Source organism: Hyperoodon ampullatus (genome assembly GCF_949752795.1).
Source record: "Hyperoodon ampullatus genome assembly, chromosome: 5".
Classification (NCBI taxonomy): Eukaryota; Metazoa; Chordata; class Mammalia; order Artiodactyla; family Ziphiidae; genus Hyperoodon; species Hyperoodon ampullatus.
This window is the reverse complement of record NC_136918.1, coordinates 40,898,977-40,915,116: the sequence shown is the minus strand read 5'-3', so window position 1 is coordinate 40,915,116 and position 16,140 is coordinate 40,898,977.

Here is a 16,140-nt window from a genome sequence, read left to right as displayed (position 1 = left end):
TAATCACCTTGTAATTATAATGACTATGGATAAGAGACTACAATAAATACAGAGTTAAATGTAGAACAATTACATTCTTTTTCTTTTGATTCATAAATAACTTTTAGTATTAAATTAATTCTTTAAAAATATTATAAGGTTAATTGAGACTGAAAGGCACCCAAACAGAAATAAAATTGATTTCCTTGATATTCAAAAATAATTTAATTATTTTTCAATATTTTTCATTTTTCAAATGGATACTTTCCTCAATGGTAGAAGGCAGATGCTAAAAACATTAGCAATCATTAAGAGAAAATAATAGTGAAGAAAAGTCTTGCTCTTTTATGTGTTATTCCTCTTTAAGCCAAAATATTCCACTTATTTAGTTCCATCAGATCTGAAACTTGGGAATGTTTTGAGCCATAAAAAATAAAGTTATATTAACCCTTATAATGTTCCATGAATTCCTCTCGATAGCATGGAGAACTACTCTGGAAGCTATGTTGAAACTTTGGATATGTCCTCTTGTGGAATTGTTATCCTGCCTACTTCAGTCCGAGTAAGTCCTGGTAAGTCCCTGGAAAGGTTTGGATTCTAATATGGGAAATGGGGAATGAGTTAGACTCATTCTGCTTTGCCTTGCTATTTCTCTTTGGGCAAGTTATTCAAGCTCAGCTCTAGCTATAAAATGGGACATTTGTTTAATTATTGGTAAAGTGGAGATGAGTACATTTCTTTCCCAGGGTTATTTTAAAGCCTAAGGTCAATCTTTATTCTGTGCCTTAGAAATTCCCACATACCCTATAACAACAAGGTTATTATGTTAGTAATAGGTTTTGATTCCAAGGAACAGAAACTAGTTCAAATAGAGGAGGGATGGGTGGGCAATATTCTTCATGGCGGAAGTGGAGTGGGTCCACCTTCCTCTGTTCTCAACTTGGGATGTACTCATATATTCAGTCCTGCTCAGGGAGGTTCACCCCTTATCTCAGCAGGTGTAAGCACACTTATTTGGTATATGAAAACTGGAAGCTCAGGGAGGGTATTTAATGCACTCACAGTTTTGACTAAATATTTAAATCAGAAGGACAGGCAGGATGATGTTACTCTTTACACTAGGGCAGCTCTTCCTAAGAGATCATCAGCTGGCCAAGGCGCAGAGTCAGTTCTGTGGAAAACAGCTCTGAACACTTGGATCATCTTTCTCCAGGTCCTCAGGTCCTGCTGGGTTATAAGCCACAGACCACCTATGGACCACTCCAAAGGTTGGAGCCCATGAAGCATCCTTGTCCCCTTGTCCCATTTCTGCTTTCATAACCCCTCCTCTTTAGACTTTCTCTTTCAGAAGTTCTCCTTCAGTTTCTTATCTTGCATGGGCTTAATAACTAATCAGAAAGCGTTTAATCACCAATCAGATGGAGCCTTAGGACCTAGCAACACAAAATACACTTTATACCCTCATTGAATACATGGGGTCAGATCATTAGAAATATAACTGCTGCTCTTTGTCATCTGTGAGGAAAAAAGAGTGATTCATTTCCTTCTTAATACATCAGGAGCTGACAACTGGGGCTTCTTGATAAAGCAACAAAAATAAGTAAATACATAAAAGTCCAAAGCACAAGCAGTTTCCCAGCCTTGTCACAACATCATAGGTACTCAAACAGATTTTCAAGTGAGGAAATAAAGTACTGTACTCAGGCCTCACAGGCAGTAGAATTCCAGGTACTGAGAAGACTACCTCTCAGAGGCCACACCATTTTTCCTACTGCTCTTTCTCTCTGCACATTTTGGCTCCATTCTCCGCTTTATTATCCAGCTTCCTTGATATATTTATCTTGCACATAATCATTATTATGATTATGATCATTATAGTATGATCATTATTCTCAGATATACATTATGACTTCTTAGGTCTGGCACCTACCTTCAGCTGGCAACGGTCTCTGTGTCTCTTAGATCAGAGAGACAATTAGATTAGCCCAGATTAGTATCAATTCTCTGAAAATACCAGCAAGATAACCCAATGACCACCAAAGTAACCTCTTGATAAGGGAGAGTTTATTGCTCAGTAGCATCTCAAAACAAAGGAATAGAAAGGGTGGGATATATATGAGGATTTGGAGGTCTAGCTCAAAGTCTTTCAATGCTGGAGCCAACTTGAGATTGAACAAGTTTGTGACTTAACAGTTTAGGGTTAATGGACACAGAGAAGCAAGGGTTTCTAAGGGTGTTGAAAAAACAGTCTGCTGATGAGCCTACTGAAGTTACCTATCGTCCTGAGAAGGAGTAAGAGTAGTTGAGTAGTCAGTTGTTCAGATAAATGGATTCGGAGGGTAGTTATTGAAACAAACACTAAAGTCACTTGGAACTTCATCTTCTTGGTCTAGAGTTTCCCAAAGTCATGTTAATTTAGACAGTAACCTGTCTGTTTTAGATAGTTTTCTGCTCTCAAGTCTCAATGCTGACTGTGATTAGAATCATTTGGAAGGGAGGGCATTAAAAAAATACACATCATCCCACACTGGGACGTTTAAATGTTTATCTTCAGGGGAGGTGCTTGGACATCGGTAAATTTTTAAGAAATTTCCCAGGTGATTCTAATGTTCAGGTGTGTGGTAAACCAATGACCTAGATAATCTTTTGAAGCCAGGCCATAAAAGTCATATATATATGGCCACTCAGTAGTTTTGTCATGTTTGATCAGCTATCCATCAGTGGTGGTGAGGGAGGAGGGGGAGAAGGAAGCTGGGACATGAGAAATACAAGATTGCTCCTTCTAGGGACAGTGGGTGTGGCAGGTAACTGGAAACTTGTCTACCAGAGGTATTTATTACCCCTAGGGAGTGCCTGATCTGAGATGAACCATGGTATGTGCACTCCACCCACATTTTTTATCCAGGTGTTAAAAGACCAACACCCCTGGAAGTCATAAGGGTCTGAACTGCCAGGACATGAATATGTTAGAAGCCTGTGTAGGCTGGATACGCAAGGTGCCATGATTGCTACTGATGACTAGAAATGGGTGGAGAAAGCAGAGGGAATCTTGTTTCATTCCTAGGCCATGGCCCAGAGGTTCCAAAGAACAGACACTGAAAAGATGATGAATCAGCTAATCAGTGTGGGAGTGCCAGATGATGATCAGAAAAAGGCTGTTCGAAACAGGGGAATGGAGAAGTGGGGGAATGGCTAGAGGTCTATTAGGGCAGAGAAGGGAGTTGACGGGGATTTAAACTAGTGTCCCATGGTAATTTTTTTTTTTTTTTTTTTTTGCGGTACATGGGCCTCTCACTGTTGTGGTCTCTCCCATTGTGGAGCACAGGCTCCGGACGCGCAGGCTCAGTGGCCATGGCTCACGGGCCCAGCTGCTCCGCGGCATGTGGGATCCTCCCGGATCGGGGCACGAACCCGTGTCCCCTGCATCGGCAGGCGGACTCTCAACCACTGCGTCACCAGGGAAGCCCCCATCGTATTCTTGGTGGAGGAGGGTAACGAAAGCAGGAACTAGAGGTGAGGCACTAGAGAGAGCAGTGGAAAGAATCTGGCCACACAGTAGCAGAGAAGAAAAAGGATTCAGTCTGAGGATAGTTGCTGTTGGTGTTTTGATCTCAGGCTACTTGACAAAGGTAGAATTGTAAAGATTATCTACAATGACCTACCACAGCAAGCAGAAAATGGGAAGGGACAATCTTTCAGCGTTTTCCCCAGTAAGACAAAAAACAGATGAATGAAGAATACCTCAGAGATTCATTGTTCTCAGGGAGGATGGCATCAGATCCATAAGTTACTTACTAATGGACCAGAAAAATTGGAAGGGAAGAAAAGCAGCCATAATACTGAATAATAAGGCAAAAACTAGTTTGGCAAGATTATGGAAACACAACTATGTCATATACTATTAGTTTATGAAATCCCTTTGAAGAGCAAGTTGTTCTCAGAAAATGATTTAACAATGCCGTTTCTAAGTATAACTCTTAGAGAAATTCTCACAGAAGAAGATATTCACAAGGATGCTCAAAAAGTGTTGATTGTAAAGATCCATAATTAGAAATAGTCCCAATGGTTGAAGAGGGACTAAATTAATTATGATACTTTAATATCAGGGAATACAGTATGTAAATTAAAATAAATAACTTTGACTCTAAGAATTGACATTTATAGATAATAAATGAAAAAGTAAGTTGAAAAGGAATACATGTGGTATAGTAGTACTTATATTTATATATATTTAAATATATAGACAAGTAATATATTTCATTTATTGATACATACACATATTTAGTAAAGATATAAAAATATAGATTGCATATGCACTAAAGCCACGAGAACAGTTGCCTCTGGAGGAGGAAATGTGGTTTGGAATTGTAGCACTACTTGCTGTGTAATAATTTATTTTTAAAAGTCTGAAACATATACGATATATTATTATCAGATTGGTAGGCTCATGGGTGTTGTCTACATTTTCATTTGGCTTTACTGATCTTAAAGCAAACTAACCAAAAATAAGTATACAAACAACAAAAAGCTCAATCACTAGGTGCTTTTCACAATATGTGGTGAATTTTATTAGTTCAATTTATCAAATACCATATAGGGAATTGAAAATGTAAGGACAATAAGATTTAGTCCATGCTCCCAAGACTCTCGCAATATCTAAAGACACACACACAATTATTCAATATAAAGAAAACACACACACAATTATAAAGGTAAGTATAAACTTTTATGGAAAGACATATAAAGAAGATATTAATTTTTGTTAAGAAATGGGAATTAAAAAAAACTACAAAGTGGATAGAACATTTTAGATTGGCCACTAGGAAAAGTAATTTTTACAGCAGGGCAAGGAAGAAATGGTGTTCAGAAAGGTGGAAGAGCACAAATAAAAAGACAAAGAGATGGAACATGAAGATAGTTTTAATAATAATACTTAGTATTGTGTGATTGGATCATATGGATTGTGGAGGTAAATGGCAGAAAATGGACCTAGAAATTGGGGATAGTTAGTAAAGAGCCTAGAATGCCCTATTAAGAAGTTTGGGGTCCAAGGTGCATTGCAGTAAAACAATGCTGCTGGCGATATGGAAGATGGATTGAATTGATGTTAATCTGGAGACAGGAATATAAGAATACAAGTAATAGCTACCCATCATGCATTACTAGATGATGAACAATGTTTAGATGGAGTCTCTTCCACGTCAGTCACTACAAATAGAGCCTCATGGCTTTAGAGGTGAGCTGATGGTCAGAGCTGGAAGGATTTATCTTGCTCATGGCAACCCCAGAGAGAAGCCAATATTGAGGCTCAAAATAACCAGAAAAGTAGAGCAAAAAGTTGCTCTTCATCCAGTGGAGAAAGCTTTCTGTTGACTCTTTTTCATTATAAAGAATAAATAAATATGTTTTGCAAAGCAAAACTGGCTTTCTTGAATGGTTCCACTGTAAACAGGAGCCCTTTGTAACTGCACCCTTAAGATTCTGTTCAACCTGCCAAAGGGCGGGTCCTCTTGGCTGGAGTAGTAACACAGATTGGCTCCTTCACAGGAACATTGAGAATTTGCAATAAACCATCAAGGACCCTGAAAGCACTTGTTTGAGTGATATTGGTGCTTGTGGCTGGAGTGACATTCTGGCTGAGACAGAATTTTTTCTTTAACTACCACCCTACTCTCCCCATACCTTAGAAAGAATACTGTTTTGTATGTCAGAGGACTTTGAACTTACCTCAGTGAAACCCTTTCATCCTGTGAGTTATTTATAAAGTTGCTTTACCTCTCTGGGTTCCAGACCCCTCATCTGAAAGTAAATTTTATTTCTCTCAACTAATTCCATCTTTGTCTGTGTGTATGGAATACAATAACCATATTACTCAGCTGAGCTTGACTTCATTTGGTGTCCTTCAAATTCCTTCCACTAATAAAAGTGAAGGGAGTGGAATGTTTTTGACATGTCTCGAAAACATTCCTGTGTGTCATCTAGACTATGAGGGGAATGATGATCCAAATGTGGTTCCCGATCCATAGAGGATTTGGCACAGAGCAGTAAGTATCAGTAGTTCAAGGCCAAGCAGATGAAGATGGGTGTAATTCAGCTGAGCCCAAAGGATCTCAGAACTTGGCACCAGGTGTCTCTCCCATAAGTGTGTGTGGACTCTGGCCTTTTCAGGCTTCCTGGAGAATTCCTTTGGGGACAAGTTATGTGCTTGGCTCTACCTCGGACTATTTTTATGGTTCTTATTTTTGTTGCTGACATTTGGCCCAGTCAGAGAGTCTCTCTCTTATGATGAGGTTGAAGTCCTTACCCATCTTACACTTCAGGGTTTTGTTAGTGAATTCAAAGTAACGTCTGTGCTTTTCTTCTAAAGAAGGAATTTGAAACTGGTAATCTAAAGGCCGTTTCAAAAGCAATATTCTTAGTCTTGCCCAGGTTCAGCACTGGGCTTAGGGTATGCAAGGCAGTGTAGAAAAAGCTTTGATAATGTTCTTTTACTAGCTGTGAAACGTTCGGCAAATTATTTACCACCCAGGATCTTCAATTTATTTGTAATTAAAATCAGGAACACAATGTCCACGTATAAAAATTTTTACAATGGTCACTTGAAGGAGAAGATTCACTTAAGAAATCTTGGAGCCAAGGAGGTGTTCAGCACAGATTAGTTCAAGTTACTACTCTATTCAGCGTAATCAACCAAAAAAAAAAAAAAAAGAAAGAAAATGCTGTTGCTTTCTAATAGCAACCTTGAATTTCAAAAATGCATTTTCGTAGGTTATTTTTTTCAGTTTCATTTTAAGATTAAAATAATGTTATTATAAATAGGTTACAGCAGTGAGAATGTGATAGAAGTGGGAGGTAGGATGGTGATTTAACTTTCTGATATACTCATCTTCTCAACTGGCTCCACCACTGCTGACTGTTGTCATGCCTTACAAACTAATGCATTTCTCTGGGACTTCTTTATACCTCTCTTTCCATTGATCTTTTTGGGTAAAAGCCAAGTTTCTGATTACTCTGAGTTGACACCTTAGTAGTCAAACGTAGCTGGAGTAAAACAGATAAGTATGCTGTGATTTACAGCTCACTTTATTTATGTGTTTGTTTTAAAATTTTTATTGGAGTATATTTGATTTACCATGTTGTGTTAGTTTCAGGTATACAGCAAAGTGAATCAGTTATACATGTACATATATCCACTTTTTTTTTTTTAGATTCTTTTCTGATATAGGATATTACAGAGCATTGAGTAGAGTTCCCTGTGCTATATAGCAGGTTATTCGTTATCTATTTTATATACAGTAGTGTGTATATATCAATCCCAGTCTCCCAATTTATCCCTCCCTCCCTTATCCCCTGGTAACCATAAGTTTGTTTTCTACATCCATGACTCTACTTCAGTTTTGGAAATAAGTTCATTTATACCCTTTTTTTTTAGATTCCACATGTAAGTGATATCATATTTGTCTTTGTGTGTCTGACTTACTTCACTCAGTATGACAATCTCTAGGTCCATGCATGTTGCTGCAAATGGCATTATTTTGTTCTTTTTTATGGCTGAGTAATATCCCATTGTATATGTGTACCACATCTTCTTTATTCATTCCTCTTTTGATGGACATTTAGGTTGCTTCCATGTCCTGGCTATTGTAAACAGTGCTGCAATGAACATTGGGGTACACGTATCATTTCGAATTATGGTTTTCTCTGGATATATGCCCACAAGTGGGATTGCTGGGTCATACGGTAGTTCTATTTTCAGTTTTTTAAGGAACCTCCATACTGTTCTTTAGATTTACAACACAAACCTCAGATGTGACCTCAGGGCTACTGAGCAATCCAACTACACCGCCTGAGTCAATATACCCTTCTCCTCTCTTTGGACACCTAGTTTATGCCTTTTCCCATATCTGAAAACCTCTCTTATATCCTTACTGATGCATATAAGTTTGCTTTTTAAATTCACCTGAAAAACGAAAAAAAAAAGCCATCAAAATAGAGATTCGACATTCTCCCTCCAACAAACTAAACCTGAGCTGCATTAGAATCTGTATTTTGTGCTATCTTTTCTGTTAAAATGATGAACTATCCCTGTTCCTATTTAAAGTCAGGATTTTCACTTGTGTACTGAACCCTATTTCCTCTTAACTTCTCAAGGACATTACTCCTACATCATAAATTTTACACTTTCTGCCAAAGTATTCTGACATCGCAAACCTGCTATAATATATTTTTTCTTAAGACAACAACAACAAACCTTTATAGATCCCATGCTTTTGGCTCCTTAGAAATTAGTCTGTACACGCTGCCCTCATCTCTTCCCTTCCATTTGTTCCTCAACACATTCTAATCAGGAGCCCATTCCTCCGCTCCACTGAAACTACTTGTCAGGGACACCAACAAACCTCATTAACCAAATTCAATCATCAGTTCTGTCTTTATATTATTTAACGTAGAAGCATCATTATCAGAGTTATTGCTCCTTTTTGAAATGCTTCTATTTTTGGTTTTCAGTACCTTCTCGGTTAGACAAAGGCATTTTAAATTTGTGAAGGGCACCGTCCCACAGCAGCTTCACATGTAGATAAGAATAGAGAGAGACTTTTCTAAAAAAATTTGTGGATGTGGCATTTTGGGTAGGCAGTGACATCCAATCAGTTTCATGGGAAATGTATAAAGTTTAAGAAGGATATGCTGAGAAAAACACCACCAACTTTGATTAAAGGAGACTAAGAGAGTCTAAAAGGAAAAACAAATGCCTTTGGACTCAAATTTCTATGGGTAGGCAGTAGGCTGAGAAAACTTCTCAGCTACAAACACAGGCCATTTTTTGATGAAAAGGAAAGACGTCTTAGAGGCAGAGATGAGAAAGAGAAAAACATTGGATTGAATATGACAAAGAAAAAAATGAAAAGTTATGTATATATATATGTGTGTATATATATATGTATATATATGTATATGTGTGTGTGTATATATATATGTATATATATATATATATATATATATATATAGCTGAATCACTTTGCTGTACACCAGAAACTAACACAATATTGTAAATCAACTATACTTCAATAAAAAGAATCTGAAAAACAGTGGATTAAAGAACAACTCTAATTGGTTGGACTGGAAACATTGGATTAAGGGATTTAATTTAAAAACTATTCCCTGCTTCTAGAATAGGAGGTTCTGACACCACATGCTAGCTGTATTTCAGAATTGCTTAGAGACAATGATTGCTATGTCACTCCCCGCCCATCCCCATTTTGACTGAGAGTGTCTATAGCTGTTTTCCTGGCTTTGTAACTTTATTGTTGGATAACTTCCTTTTTTAAAAATAGCTCCCTGGACTGGAGCTTCGTCCGCTACTGACAAGCTTCATCTATATCCCAAACGGATGCAGATCACAAGATTTAGCACTCTGAGCCTAATATGATTGGATGATATTTAGGAATCTTGGTATGGTTGAGTGTAATCTGCATGTGGAAGGGACAGAAATTTTACAGGGATTGTTACAGTAATAGGCTCCCATGAATTTTGCCTCCACGTATCTGTGTCCTTATGTTGTTTTCTGCCATATTAACTCTGGCACAGAGACTTTGAAAAGGGCTCATGCACTGGGGCTCACTTCTTGTAATACTTTACTACGCTGTAAAGAAACCCTGGCAGGAATGACCATGTGGAGGGAGAGGCCAAGCATTGCCGCTATGACAGCTAAGTCTATCCCGCAACCATCCCACCAACTGCATATAGCTACATAAGTGAGCCCAGATGAGATGGACAGAATAAACACCCATTCAACCTATAGAATCATGAAAAATAATAAGTCATTATTGTTTTAAGCCATTGTGTTTGAAGGTAATTTGTTATGCATCAATAGGTAACTGACACAATATATTCTTGGTTTCTAGAGAGCAAAGTAGCAGCTATATCTTTATTAACTGGGACTAAATGTCCAATATCCCATGTAGTCAAATACTTGACAGAAGAATCTTTATGTGTTCATGGTCCTTGGCCAGAATATCAGGTGATGGAGAATGGCAAAATAGTCTTAAGAGAGCTGAAAGCAGTTAAGAAAAAGATATTAACAAATGCTAATATAATACTTGATTTTATTACTATCTATGGTTTAATTGGCTGTCTTTTCAACACATCCTTATCTATACACCTCAGGCAACATATGTGTATTTGGGGAAACATAGCATGCTTAGAAGTTAATAATGTAAGTTTGGTCACTTACTAGTTGGGTGATATCTGAAAAGTTAATTTAAACCTCTTTGTATCTGTCACCTCACAGGTAAAGAGAGAAATAATAATGGTGTGTCTACCTCGTGGGGTTATTGTGAAGATTCACGAAATTAATGCAAGTAAAAACCTTAAAAATCTGCTCAGTGTAGTAAACACTACATGTACATTAGTTCTAATTACTAGTGGAGAGAGCACAAGTCTTCTGATCTTAGCTGTGCTGAGTATGTGACTACCTACTGCTCTCCGATTATGTATGATGTTGAGCAATACATTTTAATCTCTTGAAGCAGCCTCCATTTTCTGTTCTGTAAAATGTGGTATTTCTTTATGATGTTTTAGCAAGATAATGAATATAAAAGCATACTTTAAAAAGACAAAATTTTACATCATTTATTTTTAAAGTATTTATGGCATAGGGTAAGAATAATGGGTGAAAATTATGAAGAAAACAAAACAAACAAAAAAAGAATCCCCTAACACTCAATGAACAGTTCAAACCCAAAGATGGTGCAGTCTGGTTTGAGATAGTTTTATTCCATTCTGGTAATCCTCCCTTCCTTCTTGATGTATTCAGTCATTTATCACACATTTGCTGAGTATCTACTCTCTAACAGGCCAGTGATATTTAGAAAAGCATTCTCTACCAGGGGAGGTATTCAAGCAGAGATAAAGGTCCACTTCATACTGAACATCCATTGGTGAATGGGTCACATAAGGAATTCAGTCTTCAGATGGGTGGTTGAACTAGATTAGAGATTCCACAAACTAGGTAGCCTTTTTTTCCTTCCTTTTTTAAATTGAAATATAGTTGATTTACAATGTTTCATGTGTATAGCAAAGTGATTCAGTTATATATATATTTTTTTTCACATTTTTTTCATTATTGGTTATTACAAGATATTGAAAGTTTCCTATGCTATACAGTAGGTCATTGTTGTTTATCTATTTTATATACAGTAGTGTATATCTATTTATCCCAAATTCCCAATTTATTCCTCCCCACCCATTTCCCCTTTGGTAACCATAAGTTTGTTGTCTATGTCTGTGAGTCTATTTCTGTTTTGTATATAAATTCATTTGTATCATTTTTTTAGATTCCACATATAAGTGATATCATATGATATTTGTCTTTCCCTTTCTGACTTACTTCACTTAGTATGATAATCTCTATGTCCATCCATGTTGCTGCAAATGGCATTATTTCATTCTTTTTTTAATAGCTGAGTAATATTCCATTGTATATATATATATATATATATATATATATATATATATATATATATATCACATCTTCTTTATCCATTCATCTGTCAGTGGACTTTTAGGTTGCTGCATGGATAAAGAAAATGTGGTATAGGTAACATTTTAAAAATACAGATTTCTAGAACCTAGTTCTTGATTCTACTGAATAAGAATCTAGAAAATGAGGGAGGGATATTGCAAAGAGAAGGAATCTAAAAATTTCACCAAAAATTCTAATGTAAACAGTCCACAGACATTGACCAATTTAAAAATGGATTAAAAGTCCTCTTAGTTCTTTCCAATCTAAAAATATAATAAATCATTTAAAACGACAATCATATAAAACAAATGAATGTTATTGCTTTCTTAATTTTGACATTTGAGGATTGCGATACATGCCCCCTTCAGAATTTTCTAAAGAGAACGTTATCATTCAGAGAGTGATAATACTAATCAGGATGGTAGAAAAAACCACACTCCAACACCTCTTATACCAAGATCCAGAGTGTTTGTCCAGTGGTACTAAGTATCTTGCTTAACAGATCTAGGTTAGAGACAAATCCTCTTTTTGAGCTTAGATAGTTTTGCTCCATTTTTACCCCATGTTCGAGTCACTCCAAAATGTTGATAACAAAAAGGAAAGAGGTGAGGAAACATAACTGGATCAGCCTGAACCCATTTCTACTATGAGAAACAGCATGTTATCTGTGGGCAATGGTTACCATCATCATCGTCACTCACAATAAAGGACTAATTGTAAGTATTTTTATTTCAGGCTTCAAAGTTTAGAAAGAAATAGTAATAAAATATTGGATTTTTTATTGTTATATTAAACAGTTTCTGGTTTTCTAATGGCTTATAGGTCAATGTCTTGTTAATGCCTAACAAAAAATGAGAATACAGTGTTCTCTTTTAGAAGCAGAAAATAACATCATTTTGAAACACACATCATTAAAAATTGAGGTATTTTAGATTTATCTGTTTAATTTTCTCATTTAACATGTGTTTTCCCTATGTCCTGGAGAGGTAAGTGATCATGTATCATTGGCAGAAATGGGAGTTAGAATTTGTCTTCAAATTCCACTCTGGTGGGACTTCCCTGGTGGTGCAGTGGTTAAGAATCTGCCTGCCAATGCAGAGGGCACGGGTTCAATCCCTGCTCTGGGAAGATCCCACATATCATGGAGCAACTAAGCCCGTGTGCCACAACTACTGAGCCTGTGCTCTAGAACCCATGAGCCACAACTGCTGAGCCTGAGTGCCACAACTGTTGAAGCCCACGCACCCTAGAGCCCACGTGCTGCAACTACTGAGTCCACACACCACAACTACTCAAGCCCACATGCTCTAGGTCCTGTGTGACACAACTATTGAGCCCACGAACCACAACTACTGAAGCCTGTGCACCTAGAGCCCATGCTCCGCAACAAGAGAAGCCACCACAGTGAGAAGCCCATGCACAGAAATGAAGACCAATGCAACTAATAAATAAATAAATAAATAAAATTAAAAAATAAAAAATCCAGTCTGGTGATTTTGTTGTTGTTGTTAAGTCACACCTATGCCAATTAGAAGTCTACACACTACTTCTAGTCATAAGATTACCTTATATGGATTTCAGAGCAGGCACCATAAATGTATAAATATCTATATATTTATTTTAAATTTCTTGAATACTAAAGTATGTGAGCATCGTGGTCTCACATTTAGTCAAGAATATCTTTCCACTGTTTGTGCATTGAACACTAACAAGTAGATTCCTTTGGAAATTTGGCATTGCTTCCTGAACTAGAATTAAAGAAAGTTTTCTCCTGAAACAGCTGGAAACATAGTACATGTTCTATTCATTGCTTCATACCAAAGCCAGCCTTATAATTCCTTTTCTGATTTTGTCTGGACAAGCCCAAATTAACTACTACATGACTAGCCCAGATACCCTTTCATAATCAAAATTGGTTGGCAAATGGCAAGAACTTTGGCAAAAGCTGTGTTTTCCTGTGCTCTTATAAACTGCTTAGTTTAGAGGGAAGTGAAAGTTAGACAATTGCTATTTTGCTAATGAACCATGTTAGAATCATACAGTGGTAGTCTTTATTAGAACAAAAAGGCACTTTGGGGATCATTTGGTTCTGTTTCTGTGAAAAGGACCAGGTATTTGCTTCTTTCACTCCACCACCCATCTGTCAAATATTGATACTTTTAGAAAAACAAAATTAAAATTAATTAGTAGAAAAAAAGATAAGCAAAATATAGGCCTTATGTTTTATCAGGTTTCCAAAAGAAGTAAAGTGACCCTGTCAGAATGTGATGGAATGTTTTTAAATATTTGCTCTCAATTTCTGTACTCATCTCATAGCAGTAACAAAAATTTTAAGAACTGACACTAGTCTGAGGGACCTGCACCAATACAATTACCTCCTTCATTTTATACATAACATCCCTGAGACTCCTGGACTGACTTTCTCAAGATCACAGAACCAGTCATCATCAGAGATAGGATCTGATCCCATGACCTTCGATGTGTAAGTCAATGCCCTTGGTAACAGAGGGCTGCCTGCACTAGTAACTTTTAATGGGGACATAAGAAAATCTTACAAGATGTCTGTGCAATTCAGGTACCTGTGCAAGTCACCACCAGAGTTCAAATTGATTTAAAATATGTCACTTTTATATAAATTCTAAAATATTTAGGAGTTGAGTTCTTTAATATTTCCCTCATAGATGAGAAAGGCTAAGAAACTTTTAATGTAGCTTTTATATTAATTTAAAACATAAGAGTATTAGCTTTGTTAAATAATTAAATTGAATATAACAATTTTAATATTTGACTTTACCTAAGAGTTCAAATCATAACAAGTCCATGTGATTTATGCATTTCTTTTTTCTTATTTTTTTCTGGATGCAGAATGATATTCAAACAGATGACACTTATTTTTGCCTTCGTAGTTAAATTCTCCTTGGGGAATAGACTACATAACTGACCTTGATAGTTTTTATAAGTGTCACAAATGACTCATAGAAGAAGATAAAATACCAGAAAAAACAAAAACCAAAAATTTCACAGATAAGTTTGCATGTTGAAAATGTGGTCCCTCTTAGATACCCAGTAAAATTTCCTAGTTCTTAAGTTTTATTTTGGTTTACATGTTACTGATTGTTAGATGAGAACAGTTAAGTTAATAATATTGTAGACATTTTATTAAGTGTTCATAAAATTATGTACAGTATAAATAGTCAGTTTCTAACTTATCAATTGGTTGGTACATTAATGATCCAAATGTTAATTTCTAGATAAGACTTTTCTAACTTACTTTTTTAATTTTCCAGAAAAAAAAATCTATAAATTCTTTCAAAGTACTCCAGCTATTATATAGATTTACTTTGTATATAAGATTCCTGGATTATAATATAATACTTTCCTAGCAGAATGATAGAACCTTAAAGTTATGTTTAGATATGTGTTAATTTTTAAAATGTGTACAGAATTCCAGGGAAGCAAGAATAAACCTGAGTCATCCTTGATTAAACAAGGCACCACATCACTCTAACAGCCAATACCTTCCCATTAAAGAATAATGGATTCTCCTCTAGTTCCATAACAAAGGCAGTACCTATCACCTTGAAGGCTCTAGAGGGCAAAGAGATAGACATCTTAGCCAGGCACTCTAGGCCTTGAACTACTTACTTCCAATTAGCTGTAGTTCTTCAATTGTTCAAAGGCTTCCTTGATCCCAAATATTGTGCTCAGAAACATAAAAGCATATTTTTACATAATGGGGTTGAAATGAAATAATTTCAAGTCATATATCTTCTCTAAGTAATTTTGAACACACAAGAGTCAATAAAACAATGGAATGAAAAGTGACCCATTGGGAAAATTCAAGATGGTGGCCTGTAAAAAGATGTTGAAGAGTTTAAAGAAATTCACAAATGTTGAATAAAAAACTTTCATAAAATCCCAATTAATTTACCTAGTTTAGTTGGTTCTGCAAGAGCTTCTTGTTATTGACAGCCTCCTCCCACATAATAAGGGATGAAATAAACTCTTCAGTAGACTAAAGCAGATTTACCATGGAGCTAATGAATGTAGACTTTCTATAGACCCTTCCTGAGGTCTGGTAGGAGCCCTTGTATTGTATCCCTATGGTCTTATACTGTTATAAAGTTTACATATTTTTCTTTTCACTCCAACTTCCTTCTGTCACACTTCCATTCATGAAGTGTGGCCTTGGAGTGACCACAGGGAGGTTACATTTAGTTTAAATTCAATGGACTATCTATATAGATATAGCATACAAATATTTAAGCTAAAGTATTTAAGTTCTACATAGCAGTTGCAATGAGCACACTTAGTACATAAATCTTGGTCTCTAGTACCATATCCACTGACAGGAATTGGGGCTCCTAAAGTTATGAATGATACCAGTATTGGGGCAGGTCAAAGTGAGCCTGCTGAAGAACTTGTTAGTCCAGAAAGTAAAAGTGCTCAAGAAAGTATAAGGGACATAGAAACTAGCTTGAAGCAACTAGCTTGAAGGAGCTTCCAGTGACAACATATGGTACAATATGATGGCCAAAATAATTAAACACAGTAATTAATTATAAACCATTGAATAAATATGAATTCATGAGTCCACTAATAAATAAGCAAGTAAGTAATCAGAGGAAAAAAGAGAA